At 45.3% G+C, this 20,096-nt stretch overlaps 1 protein-coding gene across 1 annotated transcript in view; it reads right to left on the bottom strand.

Moving 5' to 3' along the window:
• Positions 1-15,901, bottom strand: part of STYXL2 (serine/threonine/tyrosine interacting like 2) — a 130,962-nt gene extending 115,061 nt beyond the window's left edge. Inside the window, exon 1 of the mRNA XM_073668557.1 lies at positions 15,768-15,901. The gene's annotated coding sequence lies outside the window, so the exon portion shown is untranslated. The remainder of the gene's footprint in view (positions 1-15,767) is intronic.
• Positions 15,902-20,096: the final 4,195 nt, after the last annotated feature.

Genomic DNA, 20,096 nt, shown 5'->3' with positions numbered 1-20,096 from the left:
CCTGGCTCTGTCTTTGATCACCCAGCCATCTCCTGTTGAAATGACCAGCTGTTAATTTATCCACAAGCCGTTCCCACAATGCCCTTCACCTGATATAGTTTAATGTGGCCTATATATTTAGACTCTCTGTAAGGGGTGCACGCGTGCTGGGGTGTGCACGCGTCTTCTTGTGCCAAGTGGCTTCGGAGAGAAGTGGCAGTTATTTCAGAGGCCATGGACTAACATCGGTCTTCTTCTTCTCTTTCCACAGGTACATGCTCTGCATAATTCCCCTGCTCCTATGTATGCTGTCATCTAATGCTCTGCTGACCCATCTCCCTGGTACATGCTCTGCATAATTCCCCTGCTTCATCTGTCCCACTCCAATCAATATTCACATATGTTTGTCCCTTCCCCACTATATACCTTATCTGATTTTTAGAGGTGCTAAACTGCAGAGACTAGAGTCCTGGCTCTGTCTTTGATCACCCAGCCATCTCCTGTTGAAATGACCAGCTGTTAATTTATCCACAAGCCGTTCCCACAATGCCCTTCACCTGATATAGTTTAATGTGGCCTATATATTTAGACTCTCTGTAAGGGGTGCACGCGTGCTGGGGTGTGCACGCGTCTTCTTGTGCCAAGTGGCTTCGGAGAGAAGTGGCAGTTATTTCAGAGGCCATGGACTAACATCGGTCTTCTTCTTCTCTTTCCACAGGTACATGCTCTGCATAATTCCCCTGCTCCTATGTATGCTGTCATCTAATGCTCTGCTGACCCATCTCCCTGGTACATGCTCTGCATAATTCCCCTGCTTCATCTGTCCCACTCCAATCAATATTCACATATGTTTGTCCCTTCCCCACTATATACCTTATCTGATTTTTAGAGGTGCTAAACTGCAGAGACTAGAGTCCTGGCTCTGTCTTTGATCACCCAGCCATCTCCTGTTGAAATGACCAGCTGTTAATTTATCCACAAGCCGTTCCCACAATGCCCTTCACCTGATATAGTTTAATGTGGCCTATATATTTAGACTCTCTGTAAGGGGTGCACGCGTGCTGGGGTGTGCACGCGTCTTCTTGTGCCAAGTGGCTTCGGAGAGAAGTGGCAGTTATTTCAGAGGCCATGGACTAACATCGGTCTTCTTCTTCTCTTTCCACAGGTACATGCTCTGCATAATTCCCCTGCTCCTATGTATGCTGTCATCTAATGCTCTGCTGACCCATCTCCCTGGTACATGCTCTGCATAATTCCCCTGCTTCATCTGTCCCACTCCAATCAATATTCACATATGTTTGTCCCTTCCCCACTATATACCTTATCTGATTTTTAGAGGTGCTAAACTGCAGAGACTAGAGTCCTGGCTCTGTCTTTGATCACCCAGCCATCTCCTGTTGAAATGACCAGCTGTTAATTTATCCACAAGCCGTTCCCACAATGCCCTTCACCTGATATAGTTTAATGTGGCCTATATATTTAGACTCTCTGTAAGGGGTGCACGCGTGCTGGGGTGTGCACGCGTCTTCTTGTGCCAAGTGGCTTCGGAGAGAAGTGGCAGTTATTTCAGAGGCCATGGACTAACATCGGTCTTCTTCTTCTCTTTCCACAGGTACATGCTCTGCATAATTCCCCTGCTCCTATGTATGCTGTCATCTAATGCTCTGCTGACCCATCTCCCTGGTACATGCTCTGCATAATTCCCCTGCTTCATCTGTCCCACTCCAATCAATATTCACATATGTTTGTCCCTTCCCCACTATATACCTTATCTGATTTTTAGAGGTGCTAAACTGCAGAGACTAGAGTCCTGGCTCTGTCTTTGATCACCCAGCCATCTCCTGTTGAAATGACCAGCTGTTAATTTATCCACAAGCCGTTCCCACAATGCCCTTCACCTGATATAGTTTAATGTGGCCTATATATTTAGACTCTCTGTAAGGGGTGCACGCGTGCTGGGGTGTGCACGCGTCTTCTTGTGCCAAGTGGCTTCGGAGAGAAGTGGCAGTTATTTCAGAGGCCATGGACTAACATCGGTCTTCTTCTTCTCTTTCCACAGGTACATGCTCTGCATAATTCCCCTGCTCCTATGTATGCTGTCATCTAATGCTCTGCTGACCCATCTCCCTGGTACATGCTCTGCATAATTCCCCTGCTTCATCTGTCCCACTCCAATCAATATTCACATATGTTTGTCCCTTCCCCACTATATACCTTATCTGATTTTTAGAGGTGCTAAACTGCAGAGACTAGAGTCCTGGCTCTGTCTTTGATCACCCAGCCATCTCCTGTTGAAATGACCAGCTGTTAATTTATCCACAAGCCGTTCCCACAATGCCCTTCACCTGATATAGTTTAATGTGGCCTATATATTTAGACTCTCTGTAAGGGGTGCACGCGTGCTGGGGTGTGCACGCGTCTTCTTGTGCCAAGTGGCTTCGGAGAGAAGTGGCAGTTATTTCAGAGGCCATGGACTAACATCGGTCTTCTTCTTCTCTTTCCACAGGTACATGCTCTGCATAATTCCCCTGCTCCTATGTATGCTGTCATCTAATGCTCTGCTGACCCATCTCCCTGGTACATGCTCTGCATAATTCCCCTGCTTCATCTGTCCCACTCCAATCAATATTCACATATGTTTGTCCCTTCCCCACTATATACCTTATCTGATTTTTAGAGGTGCTAAACTGCAGAGACTAGAGTCCTGGCTCTGTCTTTGATCACCCAGCCATCTCCTGTTGAAATGACCAGCTGTTAATTTATCCACAAGCCGTTCCCACAATGCCCTTCACCTGATATAGTTTAATGTGGCCTATATATTTAGACTCTCTGTAAGGGGTGCACGCGTGCTGGGGTGTGCACGCGTCTTCTTGTGCCAAGTGGCTTCGGAGAGAAGTGGCAGTTATTTCAGAGGCCATGGACTAACATCGGTCTTCTTCTTCTCTTTCCACAGGTACATGCTCTGCATAATTCCCCTGCTCCTATGTATGCTGTCATCTAATGCTCTGCTGACCCATCTCCCTGGTACATGCTCTGCATAATTCCCCTGCTTCATCTGTCCCACTCCAATCAATATTCACATATGTTTGTCCCTTCCCCACTATATACCTTATCTGATTTTTAGAGGTGCTAAACTGCAGAGACTAGAGTCCTGGCTCTGTCTTTGATCACCCAGCCATCTCCTGTTGAAATGACCAGCTGTTAATTTATCCACAAGCCGTTCCCACAATGCCCTTCACCTGATATAGTTTAATGTGGCCTATATATTTAGACTCTCTGTAAGGGGTGCACGCGTGCTGGGGTGTGCACGCGTCTTCTTGTGCCAAGTGGCTTCGGAGAGAAGTGGCAGTTATTTCAGAGGCCATGGACTAACATCGGTCTTCTTCTTCTCTTTCCACAGGTACATGCTCTGCATAATTCCCCTGCTCCTATGTATGCTGTCATCTAATGCTCTGCTGACCCATCTCCCTGGTACATGCTCTGCATAATTCCCCTGCTTCATCTGTCCCACTCCAATCAATATTCACATATGTTTGTCCCTTCCCCACTATATACCTTATCTGATTTTTAGAGGTGCTAAACTGCAGAGACTAGAGTCCTGGCTCTGTCTTTGATCACCCAGCCATCTCCTGTTGAAATGACCAGCTGTTAATTTATCCACAAGCCGTTCCCACAATGCCCTTCACCTGATATAGTTTAATGTGGCCTATATATTTAGACTCTCTGTAAGGGGTGCACGCGTGCTGGGGTGTGCACGCGTCTTCTTGTGCCAAGTGGCTTCGGAGAGAAGTGGCAGTTATTTCAGAGGCCATGGACTAACATCGGTCTTCTTCTTCTCTTTCCACAGGTACATGCTCTGCATAATTCCCCTGCTCCTATGTATGCTGTCATCTAATGCTCTGCTGACCCATCTCCCTGGTACATGCTCTGCATAATTCCCCTGCTTCATCTGTCCCACTCCAATCAATATTCACATATGTTTGTCCCTTCCCCACTATATACCTTATCTGATTTTTAGAGGTGCTAAACTGCAGAGACTAGAGTCCTGGCTCTGTCTTTGATCACCCAGCCATCTCCTGTTGAAATGACCAGCTGTTAATTTATCCACAAGCCGTTCCCACAATGCCCTTCACCTGATATAGTTTAATGTGGCCTATATATTTAGACTCTCTGTAAGGGGTGCACGCGTGCTGGGGTGTGCACGCGTCTTCTTGTGCCAAGTGGCTTCGGAGAGAAGTGGCAGTTATTTCAGAGGCCATGGACTAACATCGGTCTTCTTCTTCTCTTTCCACAGGTACATGCTCTGCATAATTCCCCTGCTCCTATGTATGCTGTCATCTAATGCTCTGCTGACCCATCTCCCTGGTACATGCTCTGCATAATTCCCCTGCTTCATCTGTCCCACTCCAATCAATATTCACATATGTTTGTCCCTTCCCCACTATATACCTTATCTGATTTTTAGAGGTGCTAAACTGCAGAGACTAGAGTCCTGGCTCTGTCTTTGATCACCCAGCCATCTCCTGTTGAAATGACCAGCTGTTAATTTATCCACAAGCCGTTCCCACAATGCCCTTCACCTGATATAGTTTAATGTGGCCTATATATTTAGACTCTCTGTAAGGGGTGCACGCGTGCTGGGGTGTGCACGCGTCTTCTTGTGCCAAGTGGCTTCGGAGAGAAGTGGCAGTTATTTCAGAGGCCATGGACTAACATCGGTCTTCTTCTTCTCTTTCCACAGGTACATGCTCTGCATAATTCCCCTGCTCCTATGTATGCTGTCATCTAATGCTCTGCTGACCCATCTCCCTGGTACATGCTCTGCATAATTCCCCTGCTTCATCTGTCCCACTCCAATCAATATTCACATATGTTTGTCCCTTCCCCACTATATACCTTATCTGATTTTTAGAGGTGCTAAACTGCAGAGACTAGAGTCCTGGCTCTGTCTTTGATCACCCAGCCATCTCCTGTTGAAATGACCAGCTGTTAATTTATCCACAAGCCGTTCCCACAATGCCCTTCACCTGATATAGTTTAATGTGGCCTATATATTTAGACTCTCTGTAAGGGGTGCACGCGTGCTGGGGTGTGCACGCGTCTTCTTGTGCCAAGTGGCTTCGGAGAGAAGTGGCAGTTATTTCAGAGGCCATGGACTAACATCGGTCTTCTTCTTCTCTTTCCACAGGTACATGCTCTGCATAATTCCCCTGCTCCTATGTATGCTGTCATCTAATGCTCTGCTGACCCATCTCCCTGGTACATGCTCTGCATAATTCCCCTGCTTCATCTGTCCCACTCCAATCAATATTCACATATGTTTGTCCCTTCCCCACTATATACCTTATCTGATTTTTAGAGGTGCTAAACTGCAGAGACTAGAGTCCTGGCTCTGTCTTTGATCACCCAGCCATCTCCTGTTGAAATGACCAGCTGTTAATTTATCCACAAGCCGTTCCCACAATGCCCTTCACCTGATATAGTTTAATGTGGCCTATATATTTAGACTCTCTGTAAGGGGTGCACGCGTGCTGGGGTGTGCACGCGTCTTCTTGAGCCAAGTGGCTTCGGAGAGAAGTGGCAGTTATTTCAGAGGCCATGGACTAACATCGGTCTTCTTCTTCTCTTTCCACAGGTACATGCTCTGCATAATTCCCCTGCTCCTATGTATGCTGTCATCTAATGCTCTGCTGACCCATCTCCCTGGTACATGCTCTGCATAATTCCCCTGCTTCATCTGTCCCACTCCAATCAATATTCACATATGTTTGTCCCTTCCCCACTATATACCTTATCTGATTTTTAGAGGTGCTAAACTGCAGAGACTAGAGTCCTGGCTCTGTCTTTGATCACCCAGCCATCTCCTGTTGAAATGACCAGCTGTTAATTTATCCACAAGCCGTTCCCACAATGCCCTTCACCTGATATAGTTTAATGTGGCCTATATATTTAGACTCTCTGTAAGGGGTGCACGCGTGCTGGGGTGTGCACGCGTCTTCTTGTGCCAAGTGGCTTCGGAGAGAAGTGGCAGTTATTTCAGAGGCCATGGACTAACATCGGTCTTCTTCTTCTCTTTCCACAGGTACATGCTCTGCATAATTCCCCTGCTCCTATGTATGCTGTCATCTAATGCTCTGCTGACCCATCTCCCTGGTACATGCTCTGCATAATTCCCCTGCTTCATCTGTCCCACTCCAATCAATATTCACATATGTTTGTCCCTTCCCCACTATATACCTTATCTGATTTTTAGAGGTGCTAAACTGCAGAGACTAGAGTCCTGGCTCTGTCTTTGATCACCCAGCCATCTCCTGTTGAAATGACCAGCTGTTAATTTATCCACAAGCCGTTCCCACAATGCCCTTCACCTGATATAGTTTAATGTGGCCTATATATTTAGACTCTCTGTAAGGGGTGCACGCGTGCTGGGGTGTGCACGCGTCTTCTTGTGCCAAGTGGCTTCGGAGAGAAGTGGCAGTTATTTCAGAGGCCATGGACTAACATCGGTCTTCTTCTTCTCTTTCCACAGGTACATGCTCTGCATAATTCCCCTGCTCCTATGTATGCTGTCATCTAATGCTCTGCTGACCCATCTCCCTGGTACATGCTCTGCATAATTCCCCTGCTTCATCTGTCCCACTCCAATCAATATTCACATATGTTTGTCCCTTCCCCACTATATACCTTATCTGATTTTTAGAGGTGCTAAACTGCAGAGACTAGAGTCCTGGCTCTGTCTTTGATCACCCAGCCATCTCCTGTTGAAATGACCAGCTGTTAATTTATCCACAAGCCGTTCCCACAATGCCCTTCACCTGATATAGTTTAATGTGGCCTATATATTTAGACTCTCTGTAAGGGGTGCACGCGTGCTGGGGTGTGCACGCGTCTTCTTGTGCCAAGTGGCTTCGGAGAGAAGTGGCAGTTATTTCAGAGGCCATGGACTAACATCGGTCTTCTTCTTCTCTTTCCACAGGTCCATGCTCTGCATAATTCCCCTGCTCCTATGTATGCTGTCATCTAATGCTCTGCTGACCCATCTCCCTGGTACATGCTCTGCATAATTCCCCTGCTTCATCTGTCCCACTCCAATCAATATTCACATATGTTTGTCCCTTCCCCACTATATACCTTATCTGATTTTTAGAGGTGCTAAACTGCAGAGACTAGAGTCCTGGCTCTGTCTTTGATCACCCAGCCATCTCCTGTTGAAATGACCAGCTGTTAATTTATCCACAAGCCGTTCCCACAATGCCCTTCACCTGATATAGTTTAATGTGGCCTATATATTTAGACTCTCTGTAAGGGGTGCACGCGTGCTGGGGTGTGCACGCGTCTTCTTGTGCCAAGTGGCTTCGGAGAGAAGTGGCAGTTATTTCAGAGGCCATGGACTAACATCGGTCTTCTTCTTCTCTTTCCACAGGTACATGCTCTGCATAATTCCCCTGCTCCTATGTATGCTGTCATCTAATGCTCTGCTGACCCATCTCCCTGGTACATGCTCTGCATAATTCCCCTGCTTCATCTGTCCCACTCCAATCAATATTCACATATGTTTGTCCCTTCCCCACTATATACCTTATCTGATTTTTAGAGGTGCTAAACTGCAGAGACTAGAGTCCTGGCTCTGTCTTTGATCACCCAGCCATCTCCTGTTGAAATGACCAGCTGTTAATTTATCCACAAGCCGTTCCCACAATGCCCTTCACCTGATATAGTTTAATGTGGCCTATATATTTAGACTCTCTGTAAGGGGTGCACGCGTGCTGGGGTGTGCACGCGTCTTCTTGTGCCAAGTGGCTTCGGAGAGAAGTGGCAGTTATTTCAGAGGCCATGGACTAACATCGGTCTTCTTCTTCTCTTTCCACAGGTACATGCTCTGCATAATTCCCCTGCTCCTATGTATGCTGTCATCTAATGCTCTGCTGACCCATCTCCCTGGTACATGCTCTGCATAATTCCCCTGCTTCATCTGTCCCACTCCAATCAATATTCACATATGTTTGTCCCTTCCCCACTATATACCTTATCTGATTTTTAGAGGTGCTAAACTGCAGAGACTAGAGTCCTGGCTCTGTCTTTGATCACCCAGCCATCTCCTGTTGAAATGACCAGCTGTTAATTTATCCACAAGCCGTTCCCACAATGCCCTTCACCTGATATAGTTTAATGTGGCCTATATATTTAGACTCTCTGTAAGGGGTGCACGCGTGCTGGGGTGTGCACGCGTCTTCTTGTGCCAAGTGGCTTCGGAGAGAAGTGGCAGTTATTTCAGAGGCCATGGACTAACATCGGTCTTCTTCTTCTCTTTCCACAGGTACATGCTCTGCATAATTCCCCTGCTCCTATGTATGCTGTCATCTAATGCTCTGCTGACCCATCTCCCTGGTACATGCTCTGCATAATTCCCCTGCTTCATCTGTCCCACTCCAATCAATATTCACATATGTTTGTCCCTTCCCCACTATATACCTTATCTGATTTTTAGAGGTGCTAAACTGCAGAGACTAGAGTCCTGGCTCTGTCTTTGATCACCCAGCCATCTCCTGTTGAAATGACCAGCTGTTAATTTATCCACAAGCCGTTCCCACAATGCCCTTCACCTGATATAGTTTAATGTGGCCTATATATTTAGACTCTCTGTAAGGGGTGCACGCGTGCTGGGGTGTGCACGCGTCTTCTTGTGCCAAGTGGCTTCGGAGAGAAGTGGCAGTTATTTCAGAGGCCATGGACTAACATCGGTCTTCTTCTTCTCTTTCCACAGGTACATGCTCTGCATAATTCCCCTGCTCCTATGTATGCTGTCATCTAATGCTCTGCTGACCCATCTCCCTGGTACATGCTCTGCATAATTCCCCTGCTTCATCTGTCCCACTCCAATCAATATTCACATATGTTTGTCCCTTCCCCACTATATACCTTATCTGATTTTTAGAGGTGCTAAACTGCAGAGACTAGAGTCCTGGCTCTGTCTTTGATCACCCAGCCATCTCCTGTTGAAATGACCAGCTGTTAATTTATCCACAAGCCGTTCCCACAATGCCCTTCACCTGATATAGTTTAATGTGGCCTATATATTTAGACTCTCTGTAAGGGGTGCACGCGTGCTGGGGTGTGCACGCGTCTTCTTGTGCCAAGTGGCTTCGGAGAGAAGTGGCAGTTATTTCAGAGGCAGTTAGTCAGGGCAGGAGACAGGTAACAAACACTTTTACCACTCACTCTCTTTTAACTATGATTCTGTTAGCTCTCACTTTTTCCTCTATAGTCCTCTACTTTCTAATAACCCCTCAAATCCCTACACCTAGTAAGAAACTCTTCATCTCTCCCTCTATCCTCCCAATTCACCTCACCTCCTCCTCCAAATTATTCCTCAACATTCAATCCTGGATCTCCAAACACAGACAGCCACCTCATGCTCTCTCCTGTTCCCACCTGCTAACACTTTCTCTGCTCCTCCTCACTGCTGGAGATATCTCTCCAAATCCTGGTCCTCCTCGCCATATGCCCACAGTCACTTCAACCTCCTATCCACGACCTTCCTCAAACTGTCGCAACCCTTCTAACCTCATACCCATCCAACTAATACCCACCTCCTCAGCTATACTAACAGGAGCTCTATGGAACGCTCGCTCTGTCTGCAACAAACTTTCCTTCATCCACGATCTTTTCATTACAAACAAACTCTCCTTCCTCGCCATCACCGAAACCTGGCTCACCCCCTCTGACACAGCCTCCCCAGCTGCCCTTTCATATGGCGGATTCCACCTTTCCCACACCCCCCGCCCCAATGGCAAACATGGTGGAGGCGTAGGTTTCCTCCTATCAGAACTCTGCGCTGTCACCAAAATCCCACTGCCACCCTCCGTTACACTCCCCTCTTTTGAGGTGCACTGTGTGCGCATTTATTCCCCCTCCAACCTCCAACTGGCCGTCGTTTACCGACCCCCAGGGCAAGCCACCACCTTCTTAGACCATTTCACCACCTGGCTGCTTCACTTCCTTTCCACTGACATCCCCACTATCATAATGGGTGACTTCAACATCCCCATTGACACTCCCCACTCGTCTGTCTCTAAGCACCTATCCCTCACTTCCTCCTTTGGACTCACTCAATGGTCTTCCACACCCACCCACAAAGATGGCCACACACTGGACCTCATCTTCACCCGCCTCTGTTCCCTATCTAACCTCTCTAACTCACCACTCCCTCTCTCTGACCATAACCTCCTCACATTCTCTGCCCTCTCCTCTCCGGGTGCACAATCCCCACTCCACAAACTCACACACCCTCGCAGAAATCTCAAACACCTTGACCTACACTCTCTCTCTGAATCCTTCCTTCCTCTCACAGACATAAATTCCTTACACGATGCAGACGTTGCTGCTGCTTCATATAACACCACAATAGCTTCAGCTCTAGACTCGATCGCCCCTCTCACACACATCACACCTCGCACATTCAACAGGCAACCCTGGCACACTAAACTTACCAAAGAACTGCGCCGGGCCTCCAGGGTTGCGGAGCGGAGATGGAAAAGGTCTCACTCCATCGAGCACTTCATCGCATTCAAGCAATCCGTCACTAATTTCAAGTCTGCACTCACTACAGCAAAACAAACCTACTTCTCATCTCTCATATCCTCCCTATCGCACAACCCTAAACAGCTATTTAACACTTTCAACTCTCTCCTTCGTCCCCCAGCACCTCCTCCCTCTTCTCTCATCTCAGCCGACGACTTTGCCTCATTCTTCAAACAGAAGATTGACACCATCAGACAAAACTTTGGCCTAAAGTCCACACAACCCCTCCTCATATCTACTCAACCCTCCTCCTCCAAACCCCACTTCTCCACCATTACAGAAGGTCAAGTCTCCTCTTTACTCTCCAAATCACGCCTCACCACCTGCGAACTTGACCCAATCCCATCCCACCTCATCACTAACCTCACCACAGTCTTCATCCCAACCCTAACCCACCTCTTCAATCTATCACTAACAACCGGAGTCTTCCCCTCATGTTTCAAACATGCCGCAATCACACCCATCCTCAAAAAGCCCTCCCTTGACCCTTCCTCTCTGACTAGCTACCGCCCCATATCACTCCTCCCCTTTGCCTCAAAACTTCTAGAACAACATGTCTACCTTGAACTGTCCTCCCACCTCTCCTCCTGCTCCCTCTTCGACCGTCTACAATCTGGCTTCTGACCGCATCACTCGACTGAAACTGCCCTGACCAAAGTCACCAACGACCTACTAAATGCCAAATCCAAGCAACACTACTCCATCCTCCTCCTTCTGGACCTTTCATCTGCCTTTGACACAGTGGACCATTCCCTCTTACTCCAGATTCTCTCATCTCTTGGCATCACGGACTTGGCTCTATCTTGGATCTCCTCATACTTAACAGACAGGACATTCAGCGTCTCCCACTCACGCACCACCTCCTCATCTCGCCCCCTTTCTGTCGGTGTCCCCCAAGGTTCAGTTCTAGGACCTCTGCTCTTCTCCATCTACACCTTCGGCCTGGGACAGCTCATAGAGTCTCACGGCTTTCAGTATCACCTCTATGCTGACGACACACAGATCTACCTCTCTGGACCCAATATCTCCTCCCTACTAACCAGAATCCCACAATGTCTGTCCGCCATCTCATCCTTCTTCTCCGACAGATTTCTAAAACTCAACATGGATAAAACAGAGTTCATCATCTTTCCACCCTCTCATTCACATCCCCCATCCGACCTATCCATCAACGTCAATGGCTGTTCACTCTCCCCAGTCCCACAAGCTCGCTGCCTTGGGGTAACCCTGGACTCTGATCTCTCCTTCAAGCCACATATCCAAGCCCTTTCCACCTCCTGCCGACTCCAACTCAAAAACATCTCCCGGATCCGTGCATTCCTAAACCATGAATCTGCAAAAACACTAGTGCATGCCCTCATCATATCCCGCCTCGACTACTGCAACCTCCTGCTCCGTGGCCTCCCTTCCAACACTCTTGGACCTCTCCAATCTATCCTAAACTCTGCTGCTCGACTAATCCACCTGTCCCCCCGCTATTCCCCGGCCTCTCCTCTCTGTCAATCCCTTCACTGGCTCCCCATTGCCCAGAGAATTCAGTTCAAAACCCTAACCACGGCATACAAAGCCATCCACAACCTGTCTCCTCCATACATCTGTGACTTAGTCTCCCGGTACTTACCTGCACGCAACCTCCGATCCTCACAAGATCTCCTGCTCTACTCCCCTCTTATCTCCTCTTCCCACAATCGTATACAAGATTTCTCCCGTGCTTCCCCCCTACTCTGGAACTCTCTACCCCAACATATCAGACTCTCGCCTACCGTGGAAACCTTCAAAAGGAACCTGAAGACCCACCTCTTCCGACAAGCCTACAACCTGCAGTAAACACCACTGCACGACCAGCTCTACCCTCACCTACTGTATCCTCACCCATCCCTTGTAGACTGTGAGCCCTCGCGGGCAGGGTCCTCGCTCCTCCTGTACCAGTCGCTGACTCATTTTGTTAAGATTATGTAAATGCTTTTGTTATGTATATCCCTATCACATGTAAAGCGCCATGGAATAAATGGCGCTATAATAATAAATAATAATAATAATTGCTATTCAAGCAATGACTTCCATGTCAGTATACCGGTACGATGTCATGGATGGAGAGAGGCAACAGAAATGTCCTGACAGCCCTAGTCCAGCTCACACAGCTGATGGTTTGCTGCAATGTACAACTGTAGAAAATCCTCAGCAGCACAAATCTTTCTCATGACATTTATACTAACCTGCACTGACACATTGTAGCAAAACTTCAGCTGTATACTAAGTATTATAGCTCTTACCTGCACTGACACATTGTAGCAAAACTTCAGCTGTATACTGTTACAGCTTTTACCTGCACTGACACATTGTAGCAAAACTTCAGCTGTATACTAAGTGTTATAGCCTTGACCTGCACTGACACATTGTAGCAAAACTTCAGCTGTATACTAAGTGTTATAGCTCTTACCTGCACTGACACATTGTAGCAAAACTTCAGCTGTATACTAAGTGTTATAGCTCTTACCTGCACTGACACATTATAGCAAAATGTCAGCTGTATACTAGGTGTTATAGCTCTGACCTGCACTGACACATTGTAGCAAAATGTCAGCTGTATACTAGGTGTTATAGCTCTGACCTGCACTGACACATTGTAGCAAAATGTCAGCTGTATACTAGGTGTTATAGCTCTGACCTGCACTGACACATTGTAGCAAAATGTCAGCTGTATACTAGGTGTTATAGCTCTGACCTGCACTGACACATTGTAGCAAAATGTCAGCTGTATACTAGGTGTTATAGCTCTGACCTGCACTGACACATTGTAGCAAAACTTCAACTGCATTTTTTTTTATCAATAAATGGTTTTCTAGGATTTCTATTACCGACATGAAGCAGAGATATTCACAATGGAAAGGGAACTAAACACAAGTTATAGCTGCACAACTTTTCATTGTATATATTGTGTAAAATTCGGCAACTATGCAATATACTTTGGGCGCCATTCATCACTTGCTATTTTCTTGAGTCTTTTTTCCTGTTCTCGCATTATTCGCTGACTTTTTTTTGTGCCAAATTCATCCAGATGGCACAAGGTGGCACATATTAGTTTTCAGCTGTGCAAAAATAAAATAAAAAAAACAAAAAAAACACTAAAACGGGGACTGGAGTGAGAGGCGCCACAAAAAAAAGCGACATTTGAAAAAGTTGCATTGCATGAATCTGTCTAAAAAACAAAAGCAACTGAAAAAGTGTCGCAAACTGTATAGAGAATAAGGCGCAAACATCGAAATCCACTAAAAAATAACAAATTACCCCAGAAACTCCAGAGTAAGCAGGGAGGAATCAGAGCCGTTGTGTTTAACCCTTTACCTTTTTTCATACCTCTGCTTGCTGTCCTGTTTACATTCAGGGGCTGAAAAAAAAAAACCACTACAACCAAAAACCTGGTCTAATATATCTCACAGCTGAGGGTTTGTTACAATGTCTGAAGTTCACATAATCCTCCATAAAACACAATAACTCACTGTCTCATGTTCTGGACTTTAATAAGCAGCACCTGTGTGAATGAGACTAGATCAAGACCGGATTTCAGCCTATAGGTAAAAAGAGAGATTTTTTTTTTGAAATTTCTAAAATGTAATTTTAGTAATTAAAATGGTTTTCCGATTGTCCATAACTAAAGCTTAAATGCTCTACAATTCCTCGAATGAGAACACTAGTATGTATATGAGAAGTGATACAATGTATCCAGTGTGGACAATGCTCTGTGGACTCCAGACTGATACATTGTAACAAACTACCAGAGAGATGTGTGCAGCTCACAGAGCATTGTCCACACTGGATACATTGTATCTATTTCTCAGCTCAGCTGTGAACAGAGTTGTGTAAAGTCTTTACAACTCCCATAGCTTGTGGCCCCTGAGGTTGCACCTCGGACAAGTGACTGACTGCCCTTATGGGAGCTCTAGTCGAGTCCATATTGGTTGTCACCTAACTTTCCCAAGCAGTAATAAAGTTTTGGTCCTTGAAAAGAAAGACATGGCGATCTTTTTCCAAAAACAGCACCACACCCGGACTACAGGTCTGACACTGAGGCTCAGCTCCATGGACCAGGTGCTAACACCCAATGTTTTTGGAAGAGGGCAGCCATGTCTTTCTAATTCTGAACAACCCCTTTAACAATGATAACAATGTTGCTGTTCCCCTGGGGCGGATTGTTACCACCCAGGAACAAGGGAGATGGCACCATGTGCAGCTACACAGGGGCCCAGGTCCCAATTTTGGCCCAGTTCCACCTCCAAAGCAGCTTCTGTCACAGACACATAGAAGGGAGCATTATGGGAAACTATTGGACAGCAATGGGTTCACATACTATCCTTCTCCTGCTGGATATCCTCACCTCAAGGTCATCTAATTTTATGACCTTTATGCCCTCACTGACAAGACCTCTGCTTGTTTTCAGTAAATGGAAACATTGTAATCGGGTCCTGTTCACACAGCTGCAGTTTGTCACAGTGTATCCAGTCCAGTTCCTATTCCCTAACAGCCAGCAGAGTAATTAGAGAGAGGAAAATCTTGTAACCCAGGGCTGTGGGCGAGCGCTGACCCTATACCCAGACACCCGTGGACATACCCGCACTACGGATCCCCAGCGATCAGCCGCGATCAGGATTACAGCTGGGAGGAAAGATATTTGTAAATATGAATCATCCAATGTTACATTGTATCAGACATAGAAATAATCCAACATCAGAAAAATCCAACTCCGATTTGCCAGAAAATCCGCGGCAAAAACACTTTGATTTCTTCTGCGGATTTGCCCAAATCACACGTTACACCTGGATGGCGCCACAAAAAAAAGTCGCCAAATTTGCAATAATGTGGCCAAGTGTACAGCCTTACATTACTAATTGCTGTAAGAGCTTCTACTATGACCTGGCACCAATTCCGAAGAGTGGGTACGGGCATCATGCCAACCTCCTAGGATATAAGGATGAGATAAACCAAATTTAGGACTGGAGAAGGCGAGCCAGCGAGGACCCAGGCAGCTGGACATGACAGGTCTCTGAGAGCCGGAGACAGGTGGTCAGGATACGGCGAACCAAGCGAGAAGGACGAAGACAAGGCCTTGATACAACAGCATTAATATCCGCATGCCCTCAGGAGCTGGCACCTCAAAGCCCGAGGCGGAAATCACTAACATGAGCAGAACATGAGAGAAGAACATTTACCTGAACTCCTGTGAAGACCCTGGAGGAGATGTGCTGGATCACACAGGGAGGGCCAGGGGGGCGACTCACTCCAAACTTTACTGTGACTTCTAAAATTAGTAGCAGGACTGCATTGGCTGCTGATATCTGTCCTCACAAGGAATGCCAGGCTGAGAGACCACAGGGGGAGGGGAAGGGGCAGAGAACATGTCTGGGTATACCCAACCCTGACAATGGCAGGAGAATAACAGGGGGACAATCAGCTGGTGGGCGGTCAGACGATCACCCAACACCACCAAAAACAACCAGAATATAACATAGGTACAAACAAGTGGACATTCGGTATTAAACTAGTTATATTCTTGTACATAGGAGCAGTATTATAGTAGTTATATTCTTGTACATAGGAGCAGTATTATAGTAGTTATATTCTTGTACATAGGGAGCAGTATTATAGTAGTTATATTCTTGTACATAGGGAGCAGTATTATAGTAGTTATATTCTTGTACATAGGGAGCAGTATTATAGTAGTTATATTCTTGTACATAGGAGCAGTATTATAGTAGTTATATTCTTGTATATAGGGAGCAGTATTATAGTAGTTATATTCTTGTACATTGGGAGCCGTATTATAGTAGTTATATTCTTGTACATAGGGGCAGTATTATAGTAGTTATATTCTTGTACATAGGGGGCAGTATTATAGTAGTTATATTCTTGTACATAGGGGCAGTATTATAGTAGTTATATTCTTGTACATAGGGAGCAGTATTATAGTAGTTATATTCTTGTACATAGGGGACAGTATTATAGTAGTTATATTCTTGTACATAGGAGCAGTATTATAGTAGTTATATTCTTGTACATAGGAGCAGTATTATAGTAGTTATATTCTTATACATAGGAGCAGTATTATAGTAGTTATATTCTTGTACATAGGGGGCAGTATTATAGTAGTTATATTCTTGTACATAGGGGGCAGTATTATAGTAGTTATATTCTTGTACATAGGGGGCAGTATTATAGTAGTTATATTCTTGTACATAGGAGCAGTATTATAGTAGTTATATTCTTGTACATAGGAGCAGTATTATAGTAGTTATATTCTTGTACATAGGGGGCAGTATTATAGTAGTTATATTCTTGTACATAGGAGCAGTATTATAGTAGTTATATTCTTGTACATAGGGGGCAGTATTATAGTAGTTATATTCTTGTACATAGGGGGCAGTATTATAGTAGTTATATTCTTGTACATAGGGGGCAGTATTATAGTAGTTATATTCTTGTACATAGGGGGCAGTATTATAGTAGTTATATATATTTGTACATAGGGGGCAGTATTATAGTAGTTATATTCTTGTACATAGGGGGCAGTATTATAGTAGTTATATTCTTGTACATAGGGGGCAGTATTATAGTAGTTATATTCTTGTACATAGGGGGCAGTATTATAGTAGTTATATTCTTGTACATAGGGGGCAGTATTATAGTAGTTATATTCTTGTACATAGGGGCAGTCTTATAGTAGCTATATTCTTGTACATAGGGGCAGTATTATAGTAGTTATATTCTTGTACATAGGGGGCAGTATTATAGTAGTTATATTCTTGTACATAGGAGCAGTATTATAGTAGTTATATTCTTGTACATAGAGGGAAGAATTATAGTAGTTATATTGTTGTATTTAGGGAGTAAAATTATAATTAACAGTTAACTTCTTGTACCATGGAGCAATATTATATTAATTATATTCTTATACATACAGGTCAGTATTTTTGTCCATTTTTTCTTACTCAGCCTTGCTCATCTTGCGTCAGCTTGGTCAGTTTGCTTTCTCCACAAGAGAAAGCACAGCTTGCACAATGCAAAGGATTGGTCCTTCGGCAATGTAGAAAAGAAGCCCACACATACAATTCTCCACCACCATGACCAGACCTCTAATGCACTGTAGAGCCTCCTCCACCAACAGCACTTGCTACAATACCTGCTCCAGAACTGACCGCAGGAAAAGCTGCTTTGGCCCCAGAGGATGTTTTTAACATATGTCGTGTTGTGTATTGCTCATGCCAACAACTTTCTCTTCTGATAACCTCAACTCTGTGTCACCCCTGTCTGGTTCCTAGAATTTGTGGAATACGGTATCATCAACATCTTCATCTTCATCCATGATTCAGCTGACAGGTGCCTCTGTCTGTGAAATGGCCAGTGCTACTTGCACCCCCCTGCGTCATTCCCACCCTGAGGCTTGCAGGGTGCTACTATCACGAACATGGTCCCAACAACCTTAGCTCGGAGAGCCAGCAACACAGATTGGTATGGGAATCATGTTGTCTTTCTCTCCCAACACCATGTCTTCTGAGAACAAAGGCTGACTGTTCATATCTTACAAAATATCAACTGCAAGAAGTTTTTCTGGTTTATTATGTTCCTTAGCCCCCAGGATGCTGTGTGTTAGGGGTCTTTGGGGCTGGATAGAATCAAGTGTCATGGGTGAATTGGAAATTTTTCTCTGTCCAACCTTAACTGTTGTGGTGACGAAGGAGGTGGATGGAGCAAAACCCTGACTCCAGCTGATGGTGTCACTGTCAGAGGCTACATCATCCTGCTGTGATTGAAAGAGAGATGGGAAATATACTCTATTATGCCCTCGACTTTCTTCCCTCTAATGTGTTTGCCAGAGTTTGCAAGGGGACCAAATGTGACTTGCGTTTAGTATTACTACTGCCGGGACAGCTGTTGCCAGCACTATTGGCTCTGGTAGTGGTAGATCTGCTGCTTGCAGCACCCACATTCTCATCTATGGTATTAGTTTCACCCTGCCATGTCTGTTGCCCATGCCAATAAACATGTAGAACAGTCCCAGCAAATACCCAAGATGGTACAACATTACACAGTCTCACCCTTCCGCTGGCCCACCTGGGATAGAACAGCTGCGACTTTGGGACTTCGAGGGCCTACTACCTCAACCAGTGGCCCACCTCCATCTGGCAGGCCCCCACCGAGAGGAGGTAGCGGCAAGCTTAGGAAGCTAGCAGTCCATCGAGGTACAAGGCCAGGAGACCCGAGGGTCCCACCCTAGCCTCTCCGAGAGTTTCCAAGGGGCCAGATGACCGGCTGGTCCCAATCTGGCTTCTCCGAATGTCTCCATGGGTTCCAGGTGACCAGAAGGTCCCACCTGGCAACCCTAAGCAACATATCCATGGGGCCAGGTGACTTCATCGTCCCAACCTAGTCTCTCCAAATGTATCCATGGGCTCTCTGATGGTCAATGGAGCAGATCCGTATCTTTCCAGTCAGGGCAATATACCCTTAGGCTAGAATCATGTAGAATCTGTGTGTTGGATAAAGCCATACTACCAAGCTGATGGTCTGAAGAGTGTCTCTCTGATTATCTGTTTCAAATCTCTTTTCAGCAGGATAGAAAACCCCTTTTTTATATTTACATATGTGGCTGAGGTCATCAGTCACAAGTCAGAGGTAAAGGTACAGGGCTTACTCAGGTCTCATTGTTTGAGCTAATCAATTTACATAGTTGGTATAGCAGGGAGCTATTTAAATCAACATTCAGCTGACTTTAGTATAATATGCAATTAGCATAGTAACAAACATCATTGTTCACAGACCAATAGAAGACAACATTCAGGGTTATACAAATACTGGTCTGTCCTTCTTGGCCCAAAGAAGCACAACAAGTTCTAAAGTCAACACAAACACAATAGTCTATTTCTCTTGGCTTAACAAATCTAACCATCTGGCTGATTAAGATTATAAGCTGTATCTTCACACAAGTCTAATATTTGCCTATTGGAGCAATGAAACACCTCAATAAATTATTTTAAACAAGACACACATTCTTTTGTAGATGAACACTCTGGTGTTTAAGTTTCTGAATTTGGGAGATTTATCTTTTTTAGAAAAAAAAAAGGTGTGTCTCAAAACACAGGGATAACAGTTTCATTTACAAACAGAAACAAGCCTTGAACTAAGAATTTGGATTTAGTTGCAAAATCTGCAATAAGTGGTTTATTACTACCCCTGCTTGCTGTCACTGTGGGAAAAAAGCAGGTATTATGGGGCTGTTACTGCAGGATATCACAGATGTATAATGATCAGACGCTACATCAGTTCCCTATATATCATTTGAATATTGGATTTCTATTCACAGACTGAGACTATCACTCCCATTTTCAATCTGGTACATCAGCACTGAAGTAGTACAGCACAATCGCATTAGGCCTTTTTCTATCCCTATCCTGAGTGCTCTGAGCTCCTATCCCTACACCGTACAGGGATAAAATAGCTTTCTTTGGACGGCTTGTGACATCCCCTTGATTGGCTGTGCTCAT

The sequence above is a fragment of the Phyllobates terribilis genome, unplaced genomic scaffold (genome assembly GCF_046119375.1).
Source record: "Phyllobates terribilis strain yellow unplaced genomic scaffold, ASM4611937v1 Scaffold_2__4_contigs__length_985480577, whole genome shotgun sequence".
In the NCBI taxonomy this organism is placed as follows: Eukaryota; Metazoa; Chordata; class Amphibia; order Anura; family Dendrobatidae; genus Phyllobates; species Phyllobates terribilis.
Note: the sequence above shows the minus strand (reverse complement) of the source record. Positions and strands in the feature narration are given on the sequence as shown.